Source organism: Fukomys damarensis, unplaced genomic scaffold (genome assembly GCF_012274545.1).
Source record: "Fukomys damarensis isolate Sample0158 unplaced genomic scaffold, DMR_v1.0_HiC HiC_scaffold_9, whole genome shotgun sequence".
NCBI classification, from domain to species: Eukaryota; Metazoa; Chordata; class Mammalia; order Rodentia; family Bathyergidae; genus Fukomys; species Fukomys damarensis.
In genome coordinates this window covers 49,687,836-49,701,099 of record NW_022900921.1, presented here as the reverse complement: position 1 = coordinate 49,701,099, position 13,264 = coordinate 49,687,836, and the positions used below count along the sequence as shown (strand labels likewise).

Below are 13,264 nucleotides of genomic sequence, written 5' to 3'. Positions count from 1 at the left end.
AATAAATGTCCAACATCTGGTGTGAATAATCTGCAATAATACATAAGATCCTAATAAGATTACTGACATTGAGAAATGCGAAGAAAGAAGCTAAAGGTGTAGGGAAAGTGGGATGGGTAGAGGAAGGATAATAAGGGAAGAGAAAAAAATGTGAGATAATGAAAAGATGGAAATAAAGTGTTTATAGATGGGGAGGGGAGGAGGGGGTGAAGGGAGGGCAGGGACAAGGGGAAAAAATGAGAACCAAGATCTGTTATGTAAAAGTACAAAATCTGCTGATTAGCTTTCGAAAAGAATTAAAAGAATCGTGCTGCAGTGATATATGCACACCTATGTTTATAGCGGCACAATTTGTAATAGCTAAAGCTTGGAAACAGCCCATTTGCCCATAAGTTGGAAACTGGATAAAGAAGATGTGGTTTTTCTATAAAATGGAATATTACTCAGCCATAAAGAATGAGAAATTAGATTCATTTTTAGGAAAATGGATACATATTGAGGATACACTCCTAAGTGAAATAAATAGGTCACACATGTGTGAATACTGAAAAGTTTCTCTGGTGTGAAAAACTATATTAGTACATAAGATCCTAATGGGATAACTGACAATGTGAAATTGGAAGAAAAGGGCTAAAGGTGTGGTGAAAGTGGGAAGGGTAGGGGAAAGGCAATAAGGGAAAAGAAAAAATGAGAAAATTAAAAATTGGAAATAAAGTTGTTTGTAAACAGGGAGGGGTGGAAGGGGTGAAGGGAGGGCAGGAACAAGGGGGAAAAATGAGAACCAAGACCTGTTATGTAAAGGTACAAAATCCCAGTAATGAATGTAACTGTACTGTATACCTAAAATGTACCAATAAACTCAATAAAAAAAGAATAAACTAATTGCTTTGTACAGGAACAAGGAGAAAGATGCCTCGAAGACCTTACAGTAAATCAGCAAGATCTCAGGTGTTGCAGACTCAAGGTGCAAAAGTGCAAACATTTTATTTGAGAAGAGCATTCCTGGGTCCTCTGCTCAAGAGGGCCCTCCTAGTGAATTGGTTCCCCAGGATTCATTTCACCATTCAAATCCACTTAGGCATGTGGAGTCTTTTGCAACCATGGTTCAAGCACCTGCCTACTACCCCAAGTGACAGCAGACCTTGGCATGTTTCATGGGATGCTGGTTTTATTTGCATGCAGAATGTAAGAATTGTGGAGTCATGGCTGCTTACTCCCAGAGCTCAAAGGAAGGTCTAGATGATGAGGCAGGAGCCACTGAAAAGGTAGTGCCTGATGCTGTGATAACGAAGCCAAAGGTGCAGTGGAGAACTCAGGAAACTAGAGATGCTAGGAATGTGGAATGTTTACCAAGGAAAGTTGTAGGTCATGAGTGAAACCATTCCAAGACTGAGTCTACAATCAGCAAGAACATAGGTTGGGGTCCACACAAATCACTTGAAAGTTCCATTTCATTGCTACATGCTCAGATTCTATTCATGGAGCTACATAATTTAATGTTTGCCCTGTGGGTTTGGGTCTTGCTTTGACCCTGTTCTTGTGTATCCCTCTGTTTTTCCTTTTACAAATGGGAATTTTTACCAGTGTGTGCCTGTACCTTGGGATTGTTTAACTTGTTTTTTATTTTTACAGAGATTCACAGCTAAGAGTTTCCTCTGGGTCTCAGAGGAGATTTGATCTGGACTTCTTAGCGATGCTGGTTATGTTGAAACTTTGGGAAGGGATTATTGTATTTTGGTCATGTGCAGTATTATGTTAGACAGAATTATGACCTTGTGTTTATTTGGAAGTATGATTTAAGATGTGTTTGGGTGTCAATATTTCAGGGGGTGGGATGTGACAGTTGAGATAGATTATCAACTTGATTGGATTGGTAGCCACCTAGGAGATTAGTAAAGTACACTTCAGGGTATGCCTGTGTAGGTCATGGAGGTATGATCTTGGGGTCTATGTCTGTTCCCTGGCCCCTTCTTCTTAGTTATTATACCCTTTTTGTGTTTCCTAGATACAATGAACTAAGCTTCTTTGTGCCACCATAATTTTCCTGGCTTGGAGACAGCTGACCATGGACTGAATCCTCTGAAACCATGAGTGAAATAAACCCCATCTCCTTTAAGTTGTGAGTGACAGGTAATTTGTCCCAAGAATGGGAAAGGTGACTAATACAGAATCTGTTACCCTGTTTTTACATTTTCTTTGACTCCTCCTGTTGATTTTTGTGTATTAGATAAGAGAGTCACTTCTCCATGTATTGGCAGACTGAGTTTGAAGGGGACATTTCTTTCCAATGAGCCTTGACAGAGGTTCTGATGGTACTAAGCTTTTTGCTTGTTAGACTTGTGATCTTTGTTCTAAGTGTTTCTTTAGAAATTATGTGTTTATAGAGGTGGGAGAGAAGGTAGTGTTTGGGAAGAGGATGGAGGGCTGGATAATAGATGCTGCTTGATCTGCCTGTGGGAGGAGGGGAGTGATGAGCCTGCTGTTCCTGCCCATAAGTGGATGCTACAGTCAATAATTGTTTGTAAATAAATGCTGTGTGCCTGGGCAGGGGCTGTGCTGTCAATAATGGAGCATGTGACATCTGTCTCTTACTTCTTTGTGGTGTCCATGTTGGCTCACATGTGTGAATGCATCACATAATTGTTTGTCCTTTCTTTATCTGCCACATGCAATCAGACAGACTTTTATTTCCAAAAATTCTATGACATCCAACTGCTGCTCTTCACAGACTTTATTCAGTACAGTAGCAGGATGACTTGTAATTACTCATGTTTTAGCATTGTACCAGACCATTGAGTGCCTGGCAGGGTAAGACTGAATTCTTATAAACTTTGCATTCTTTTCTTTTTTCAGCTTTAATTGAGTTTATTGGTACATTTTAGGGATACAGTACAGTTACATTCATTGTTGGGATCTTGTACCTCTACATGACAAGTCTTGATTCTCATTTTTTCCCCTTACCTCTGCCCTCCCTTCACCCCCTCCTCCCCTCCCCATCTACAAACACTTTATTTTCATCTTTTCATTCTCTCACATTTTTTTCTTTTCCCTTATTGCCCTTCCCCTACCCATCCCACCTTCCCTACACCTTTAGCTCCTTTCTTCCCACTTCTAAATGTCAGTAATCTTATTAGGATCTTATGTATTATTGCAGATTATTCACACCAGGGAAACTATTTGGTATTTACACATGTGTGACTTATTTATTTCACTTAGGAGTATATCTTCAATATGTATCCATTTTCCTATGAAAATCTATTTTCTCGTTCTAAACTTTGCATTCTGACCATCCATAGATCAGCAAGCAGGGTACTTGGTGTGGACTAGTAGTTAGGATACCTGGCATAGTGTAGTAGCAGGGTACTCAGCATAGACCAGCAGGCAGGTAATTGGCATAGACTCCTTTCTTTCCCTCTCATATTTCTGTGCAGAAGGTCAGTGTGGTCCCTGCCATTTTCTTCTTATAGTGCTTATTGAAGTTCTCATTTGTAGCCACATTAAACTGGTTCTTCCAGTTTCCAGGAATTCCTGAAGGACAGCAAAGAAGTTTATGAACACATTCTCAGCCCTTTCCACCTACCTTCCCAACATGGTTGGTCCCTCAGCTCCACTCCATCTGACCTTCCCAATATGGATGGCAAGCAGTCCATTCCATCTAACCCTCCTATCATGGATAGTACCTAAGCCCTAATCCACTTGACTTTCTATCATGGATGGCACCTAAGTTACTTCACCTAATTTACCCATCACAAACAATTTATCTTCCTACTCCTTCTGACCTTTCCAACATGGACCATTCCACTCATAACCTTTAAAGTGCAAATCAAAAGCTATACTCAAATTTCACAGTGAAAGATCCCTCACTGTGCTGGACTGCTCTACTGTCTGTCCACTGGGGGATCTGACATGCCTCACCCAGAGTCCATGAGTACTTGCTATTTTGGACTTCCTAAGTGTGCCCTATTTATTTCACTTAAGAGTATAGCCTCAATGTGCATCCATTTTGGACTTCTTCACTCTGCTTACATTGTTCCCTGAGGCACAGTGATATGTCTTACAAATAGTTGAGTGGAGGCTAGGTGAAATTAATGACACTCAGTTCCTCATAAACAATTTTTTGGATCCCAATGATCTTCAAATGGTTGTACCTGGTAGTCTAACCTACACAAAACTAATAGATAATTTCTCTAAATTCTCCAACTTCTTTATTTCTACTGCTTCTCACCTCTCTGCAAGAAGATTCATCCAGTGTTTGGTAATAGCATAGAATTACAGGTTCTAACTCACAGGCAATAGATTGGAAACTTTAGAAATGAACTCAGTGCACCTGGGCTCTTGAAGATGATTTTGGAAGATGATTTTGGTTCAGGGTGTGGTGGAATGGTGTTTGGTACTGACTAGAAGAGCTCCCTGCATTCTTCTTACCTTTAACTTTGCCTGTTTCTCTCTTTGTCTGTCCTGCTAATATTAGGATTCCCCAAGTCATTCACTGTCTCTACACAGATGCCTACTTTTTCCTCTGAGGTATGAAGCTCTCTGCTAGGAACTAGTGAACAAGACTGATCACAGTTTTTTTTTCTTTTTTAAAAATTTATTTTATTGGTACATTTTAGATATACAATATAATGACATTCATCACTGGAGAATTCTGTACCTTTACAGAATATATCTTGAGCTTTATTTTTTCCCCATTCCCCTGCCCTCCCTTCAAACCCTCAACCCCTCAACCCCTCAACCCCTCTCTATTTACTAAGGTTTTGTTTTCATTTTTTAATTTTATCATGTTAATTCCATTACCTTCTTTCCTGTTCACTACTCCTTCCAATTTCCCCTTTCACATTTTCTTCCTATTTCAAATTATCTATTACATATTTTCATCCTTATTTACACTTTCAGTTTCTCACACCAGGGAAACTCTTTGGTATTTACACATGTGTATTCTGTTTTTTTTCACTTAAGAATATTGCCTCAATGTACATCCATTTAGGTATAAAAGTCTCTAATTTCTCTTTCTTTATGACTGAGTATATTCTATTTTATACCCCCCCCACATTTTCTTTATTCAGTCACAGCTGATGGTCAACTGGGCTGTTTCCAAGTTTTAGGTATTACAAACTGTGCCGCTATGAACATGGGTGCACATATATCGCTGTGGTATGATTCTTTTAATTCTTTTGGGAAGATACCCAGCAGAGGAATACCTGGGTCGAATGGAACCTTTAATCCTAGTTTTGTGAGGCATCCCATACTGATTTCCACAGTAGCTGTGTGAGTCTGCACTCCCACCAACAGTGGAGAAGGGTTCCATTTTTTTCCAACAGCCCCACCAGCATTTGTTATTGCTTGATTTCATGATAGCAGCCATTCTTTCTGCAGTGAGCTGGAATCTCAGCATTGCTTTCATTTGCATCTCTCAAATGACCATTTTTTGAACATTTTTTTGTATGTTTACTTGCTGCTTTTACTTCTTTGAGAAATGTCCATTCATTTCAGATGTCCATTTTTGGATTGGGGTTTTTAAAGGTGAGAGGCATTGGTCTAGTTTTAATCTCTGGCAAATTGAAATATGATTTTTCTAGCACCATTTATTAAAGAGGCTATCTTTCCTCCAATGTGGTTGTATGGCTCCTTTTCAAAGATGAAGTGGCTGAGTGTGTCTGCAGTTGTCTCTGCATCTTCTAATCTGTTCTACTGACCCTCAGGTCTGTATCTTTGCCAGTACCATGCTCTTTTTATCATAGTAATTTGGTAGTATAGCTTCAGATTGCAGACCGTGATACCTTGTGTTTGTTGCCAAGAACTGCTTTTGCTATTGTAGGTCTCTTCTGGTTCCAACAATCTTTGGATTGTTTTCTCAAGGTCTGTGAAGTATGCTGTTGGAATTTCAATTGGGATGTCATTGGATCTAGCAGGAAGTATGGCCATTTTCACTATATTGGTTCTTACTTCCCAGGAGCAAAGGATGTCTTTCCATTTTCTGATATCCTTTTCAATCTCTTTTGTTTTCAGAGTAGTGGTCTTTGATTTCTTTTGTAAGGCTTATTCCTAGGTATTTCATATTTTGGGGTGCTATTGCGAAGGGAATTGTATCTCCAGTTTTCTCTCAGTGAGTCTGTTTGTGTATAGCAAAGCTATTTTTTTGTGTTGATCTTATATCCAGCTACTCTACTGAATTTTCTATTAAGTCTAGAAGACTATTGGTGGAGTTCTTGGGGTATTCTATATAAAGTATCATGTCATCCACAAATAACGAAAAACTGACTTCTTCCTTTGCAACTTTATTCCTTTTATTTTTTTTTCTCTTATCTAATTCCTGTGGCTGATGTTTTCAAAACTATATTGAACAGGGGCCAGGATTTAGCTCAGTGGTGCCGCCACCTGCCTTGCAAGCACAAGGGCCAGAGTTTGATCCCTGGTATGGAAAAAACAAAACAAAACAAAAAGCAAAAACAACAACCACAACAAAACTATATTGAACAGGAGTGGTGGTAGTGAACATCCTTGCCTCATTCCTGATTTTAGTGTGAAATATTTCAGTTTTGACCATTTAGTATGACATTGCCTGTGGATTTTTACAGATGGATTTTAGCATGTTGAGTTAGAGACTGTCTATTCCAATTTTTGTAGGGATTTTATCATGAATGTGTATTGGGTTTTATCAAATGCTTTCTCCACATCTACTGAGATGATCATATGGTTTTGCTTTTGGCGCTATTAAATAGAGTGTATTCCATTTATTGATTTGCATATGTTGAACCATCCCTGGATCTGTGGGATGAATCCCACTTGGTCAGGGTGTGAGATCTTCTGGATGATCTTTTGCATTATATTTGCCAGTATCTTTCTTTTTCTCATTATGTTTATTGGTACATTTTAGGTATACAATACAGTTCCATTCATCATTAGGTTCTTGTACCTTTACATGATGTATCTTGGTTCTTAGTTTTCCCCGTTTATTTGCCAGTGTCTTATGAAGAAGTTTTGCATCTATGTTCATTAGTAATATTGGCCTCTAGTTCTCTTTTTTGGATGAGTCTTTCTCTGCTTTGGGATCAAGGTGATGCTTGCTTCCAGGAATGAATTTGGAAGTACTGCCTCCCTTTAAATTTCACTAAAGAGTTTAAATAGTAGTGGCAAAAGTTCTTCTCTAAATGTCTTGTAGAATTCAGCAATGGAGCCATCAGGGCCTGGGCTTTTCTTGGTAGGTAAGATCTCAATTACATTTTCAATTTGTTGATTGATATTGGATTGTTTAGAATTTTTAGGTCTTCATTCAATTTTGGTAATTCATACATATTTAATAATCTGTCCATTTCTTCTGTGTTTTCCATTTATTGGCATATAGGTTCTTTTTCTTTTTTTGGTACTGGGGAATTGAACTTGGGTCCTTGTGCTTGCAAGGCAGGCCACCGAACCACTGAGCTAAATCCCCGGCTACATATAAGTTCTTGAAGTAGGCATTGATGATCCTCTGGATTTCTGCTGGGTCCACTGTAATTTCTCCCTTTTCACTCCTAATTGCATGGATTTAAGCCTATTTTTTTTGTTAAGGTTGGCTAAAAGTTTATCTGTTTTATTCTTTCAAAGAAGCAACTTTAGGCTTCATGGATCTTTTGTATTGTTCTCTTGGTCTCCATTGCATTGATTCCTGCTCTGATTTTTATAATTTCCTCCCTTGTATGAGCTCTGTGCTTGTCCTACTTTTCTTTTTCTAGAAGCTGGAGGTTCTGCATCAGGTTGTTTAATTGAGTTTGCTCCATTTTCTTAATATGAGTATTCACTACTATGAATTTCCCTCATACTACTGCTTTTGTTGTGTCCCATAGATTCCATATGTTCTATTGACATTGTCATTTAATTGTAGGAACTGACTGATTTCTTCTTTAATTTCCTCTGTTACCCATTGGTTATTCAGAAGTGTGTTGTTAAGTTTCCATGTGTTTATAAAATTCTTGTGGTTTCTTTTGCTATTGACCTCCAATTTCATCACAGTATGGTCTGATAATATACAGAGGCTAACTTAAATTCCTTTACACTTTTTAAAACATGTTCTATGAGCTATTATGTTATCTATTTTGAAACCAACCCATGTGCAGCAGAAAAGAATGTATTGTGATTTGTGGGGTAGAACACTCTGTAAACATCTGTTAATTTCATTTGTTCAAGAGTTTGATTGAGTCCTAATATTTTGTTGTTTATTTTCTATCTAGTTGATCTATCTATTTGTGACACTGGGTATTGACATCGCCCACTACTATTGTATTACTGCTTTATTTTTCATGTCCATTAGTATTTGTTTTATATAGTTGGGAACAGTTTATTTTCTATCTAGTTGATCTATCTATTTGTGACACTGGGTATTGACATCGCCCACTACTATTGTATTACTGCTTTATTTTTCATGTCCATTAGTATTTGTTTTATATAGTTGGGAACATTAGTATTTGGTGCATATATATTTATTGTTGTTGTCTCTTCCTCTTGGATTTTTCCCTTTAGAAGGATGTAGGGTCCTTTGGGGTCCTCTTAATCAGTGTTGGTTTTAAATCCATTTGATGTGCAAATAGAATAGCCATTCCTGCTTTTTGTTGGGTTCCTAAAATGTGGAATATTGTTTTCCAACCTTTAACTTTCAGACTATGAGGTTCTTTTTGAATTGTGTTTCTTGTATGCAGGGTGTACTTGGATCCTGCTTCTTTACCCATTCTTCCAGTCTATTTCTTTTAATTGGTGAATTGCAACCATTAATATTGATGGTTATAACTGATATCTATAGACTTATCCTTATCATGATTTTTCCTTTTGGTTGACTTACCCCTCTTTGAATTTAATTTCTTTTCATGCCTGATGGATTCATTCTGCTGGGCTTCCTGGAGTTGTGATCCTCATTGACTTTTCCTAGGATATTGTTAGTGTGTTGCTTTGGTATTCATAAAGTTCCTCAAGTGCTCTTTGTAATGAAAGTATCTTATTTCTCCATCAATTTTGAAAGATAGTTTTGCAGGATACACCAACCTGAGTTGGAGGTTGCTTTCCTTTAGAGATTGAAATACTTCACTCCAAGTTCTTCTTGCCATGAGGTTTTGTGTTGAGAAGTCTGCTGTGATTCAGATGGGCTTTCCTTTGTATGTGATGTGTTTCTTTTCTCTAACTGCATGTAGAATTTTGTTCTTCTGTGGGGTTTCTGGAATCTTAATTATTATATGCCTAGGTGTAGATTTTTTTTTATCCTGGGTAGGTAGAGTCCTATATACCTCACTTATCTATGTCAAGTTCTTTCCCCCTCCTTGGGAAGTTTTCTGTTTTTATTTCTGTGAACAGTTTTTTATGTTGTTTCCACTCTGTCCTGTTTTTTCACTGACTCTGATTAGTCTTATGTGTTCTTCTTTGCATCATTTAGCAGCTCTGCATTAATTTTTCATGGTTCCTTACTATTTTTAAGAAATTTTTACTTTCCTCGTCACTAATTGCAATCCTCTGTTCTAGATCTGAAATTCTGTCCTCAGATTGGCTCCTTCTGCTGCATAAACTTTCAATGGAGTTTTTCACCTCCTGGAAATCTATTTGCATTTGTTTGCTGGAATCCATTTGTTTCCTATGTTGGGATCCCAACATGTTCCTTAGCGCCTCTATTTTTTAAACCTGTGTCTGCTCTAGATTTCTTAATCATGTCTTGCATTAGGGACACAATTTCTGTTATTATTTGAGAAATTATTTCTGATTTCATTTTTTCCCGATCCTCTTTGGTTGTCAGTTCAGGGAGTCCAGGTTGTTGAGTATCAGATTGTTCCATCTCATTTCCCTTTGGGGTTGCCTTAGGTGATCTCGAAGACTGGTTTTGAGACTTGTTTATGTACCTTCTCATTTCAACAGATGCAGCCTGCTGCGCCTTTGTTGAGGCAACTTTTTGCTCACCCAGTGGTCTTCAATTCTCAGTAAGCTACTGAGTAGCCTTTTCTCTGCTGCTCAGCATTGCATCGATTCCTGGGTTCAGAGCAGTGGTTTTCTGGATCCCTGCACTGTCCTTTTGTCCAGGTGGGGTTCTGGCTGAGGCTTGAATGTGCTTGATTTAGTAACTAGGCATGCCTCTGGCGAGGGTCTGCCATCCTATGTAGTTATTGTCTGGGAGTGCCTTTGGCTGGGTGCTGAGCACCCCAGTCATTGGTGTCTGGGTGGGCTTCTGGCTAGGGTCTGTGTGCACATACCAAAGGTATCAGGGCAGCCCTCTGGCTGTTGCTCTTGAACTTGCACATCCCTTTTACAGGTGGACCTTTAGCTGAGGGTTGTGGGACCAAGCAACTGGCTTTGGCTTGAGGGCCCTGGCTGACCTGGTTGTAGCTGCACTGCTTTGGTCCACACTGGCTTCTCACTGGGATCTGTGTTCACTTACCTATGGTATTGGGGTTGGCCTCTAGCTCTGATCACAATATTTTCTAAGTTGAAGATATACTGTGGAGGCAATCATGACAATAAATAGGTACACAGTTATGTACTAAGTGCTGCACCACAGCTCTGAACAAAACCAGTGATGGGCCAAAGGAAAATGTGTGCAGGGTGCTCAGAGAAAGCAAGAGACTTCAGGAAAGAGCAGAGTGGAGGTTCCTTTAAAATTTGCAATGGACTCTGGTCTCAAAGGGGCCAGCATTGCCATTATCACCTGAGAATTGATTAAAAGGCAAATCCTTGGGTCCACTTTGACCTACTTAGTCAGCTCTCAGGAGGGCTGTCAGGAAGTCCTCTGGGGTTCTCGTTATGTTGGACTTTGAGCACAAGTGGCACTGGGTTTTACCATGCTGCAGGTGAGGAGCGAACAAAGTCCTACTTTAAAGAGGACCATTTCTTCCTGTAAACAAAGTTTACACTTGTTTTCACTTATAAGACAAAATAGTGTGTACAGTTGCATTAGACAGAAGATAGGTCACCAACTTTTCTTCAAGAATGGAGAGATGGTATGATTGAAAATGTAGGGTGGAAGAGTGGTATGATTGGCCAAGTGATTTTCCTTCATCACATCAAAGGAGGTGTACTGGATGATATTATTTATGGGACCATCTCACAAAGTTTTCCCCAAGAACCTCAGGATCTCGCAGATCTTATGTCTTGGATTCTGACCAAGAGAAAATTGGCCTTAGCTGATGGAGAAAAGGCTTGGAGAGCTCAAAGTGATCTGCAGAACAACATCATCAGAGATCTCTGCTGGCTGACTCTTGGTGTGCGGTTCCCCTTACCTCTTTAAGATCTCATAGAAGAGGTAGAGGATCCAGTGCTTGTTCTTTGCTTCCCATCAGCCTTTCATGTGATCATACCAGGGCCTATAAGCCACTGGAAGGCACAGAGCCACTGTTAGTCCTCAGAGGCATGGAGATAATTTTGGGTTCTTTTGAAATAAGCTTCAGTAACTTTTATTCACCTTCCTTAGGAAGGGGAAGTAATTTTCTGAATAAATAATTAAATCAGTACCTAGATGTCCTTTGTTATTTACAACTAGGCGATGCCTTAATTATTCCTTCTGCATAAAAATGCCAACAGACCTCTTTCCTGAACACCACTGAATCTAGAGTGAGCCACATTAATAATTATATCTGTTGTTAAAGTGGGTGGAGGGCTGACTTTCCACCTGTAGATTTCCTGGTGACAGAAAAATCTTAGGTTGCCATGGAAATGCTAGATGGCAAAATGGCTGCTGACAGGAAGGATGCTTTGTGCCATGTGATCTGAGCACCTCAGAGAGATCCTGACCCAGGCATATTGGCCACCATAACTTGATCTACACAGTCCCTCATGGTTGGCTATCATGACAGTTACCTTGATTTGACACCATGCAGGAGCTGAGTCCTACATCCATATTGGGGTGAGTGCTATAAACCTCACTGTGCTTTACAAGATCTTCTCGTTAGTGAAGTAGGTGACAGACCAAATTTTCCAAGTCAATGGCAAGGTGCAGAGCTTCCTTCCCCAGGCAGTTGGATGAGAATTGGAGCTCATTTAGGGTTACAACAGAGGAGCCGATTGTTGGAAGAGAAGGGTCAAACCCAAGTGTAGCTTGCAAAGGTGAGGTAAACTCCATAGGCTGATTGGGTTGAGTGATAGTGGGTGGGTTAGGAGATCCTGTCGTGGTGAGCTGACAGTAATCTTTGTTGGATAGAGGATCCTTGAGTCATGGAAAGTCATTGACTTGAGAGTGAGTGAGAGAGTGAGAGTGAGGGGATCAGAGAATCACAAGATGTTTGGGTTGAGTCATCGTAGGTGGTTCAGAGGATCACATGGTGTTGGGTTGACAGTGACAATGGGTGGGTGAGAGGGTCACATGCTGGTTGGTTGAATGGTGATGGGGGTGAGAAGATCACATGGTATTTGGTTGACAGTGATGGTAGGGAGGTTTCAGGATTCCAGTCAGTTTAATTGACTGTGATGTTGGGGTGGAGTCAAAGGTAGAAAAAAAAAAGCATCCTACAGTGGCCACTACAGTTCTCCAGACAAAAGATGTGAGTGACTCAGGTGGTGCCAGTAGCAGTGTTGGGAAGAATCGTGTTCTGGATGGGTGGTGACCACAGACCAAGTATAATCTTTATGGGTTGGATATGCCTTATGAGAGATGGGAACACAATAATGCAGTTTTGTACGAGCAGCAGAAAGGAAGAAGTTGCAACTGTCTGAGATGAGGAAGACCACAGATCTCTGGGGATAAAGGCAGATGGGGAGTATCTTCTATGTACTTATTGCGTATCAATATCTTTAGGATCATTGTCAATTCAAGCTTATTGCCTGGTTTTGAATTGGGTTTTTAATTTTCAGGAGTTCTTTTTACACCTGGAGAATGCAGAAAGTAAGATGGGATTCAGGAAAAGTTGTCCACCAGCCAAGCTGTGTGGATAGATGTGAGGTGACTGCAAGGACAGAATCTTTCTGTGTCCATCCCCAGAGATCTCTGTTGTGTCTGAGAGTCTCAGAGCTTCCCCTTCACACTGTACTCTAGCACAGGAATGGGACTTCTGTGCTGACTCCTGAGGTGCCTGCACCTGCCCACACCATTGTCCAAAATCCCATGGGGAGCAAATCCACTGATCATGACTTGAGTGGCTCTCACTTGTTTACACATTTTCTCAGAAAGAAATCTTAATTCTTAATGCATTGCACAACTAGAAATAACCTAATAATAGATACAGAAGATTCATCCCAACCTTTACAAGAAGGTAAAGAGATCTAAACAAATGGAGGGATGCACCGTGTCTAGGAGTTGATAAGACATTGATTTCTGGAAAAA

The 13,264-nt window shown here is 39.8% G+C and overlaps 1 long non-coding RNA gene across 1 annotated transcript in view; it reads left to right on the top strand.

The window, feature by feature from the left end:
• LOC104875265 overlaps nucleotides 1-2,249 on the top strand; it is a 34,104-nt gene extending 31,855 nt beyond the window's left edge. The window contains exon 4 of the long non-coding RNA XR_784009.3: nucleotides 2,006-2,249. This is a non-coding gene — a long non-coding RNA (uncharacterized LOC104875265). The remainder of the gene's footprint in view (nucleotides 1-2,005) is intronic.
• The last annotated feature ends 11,015 nt before the right edge of the window (nucleotides 2,250-13,264 follow it).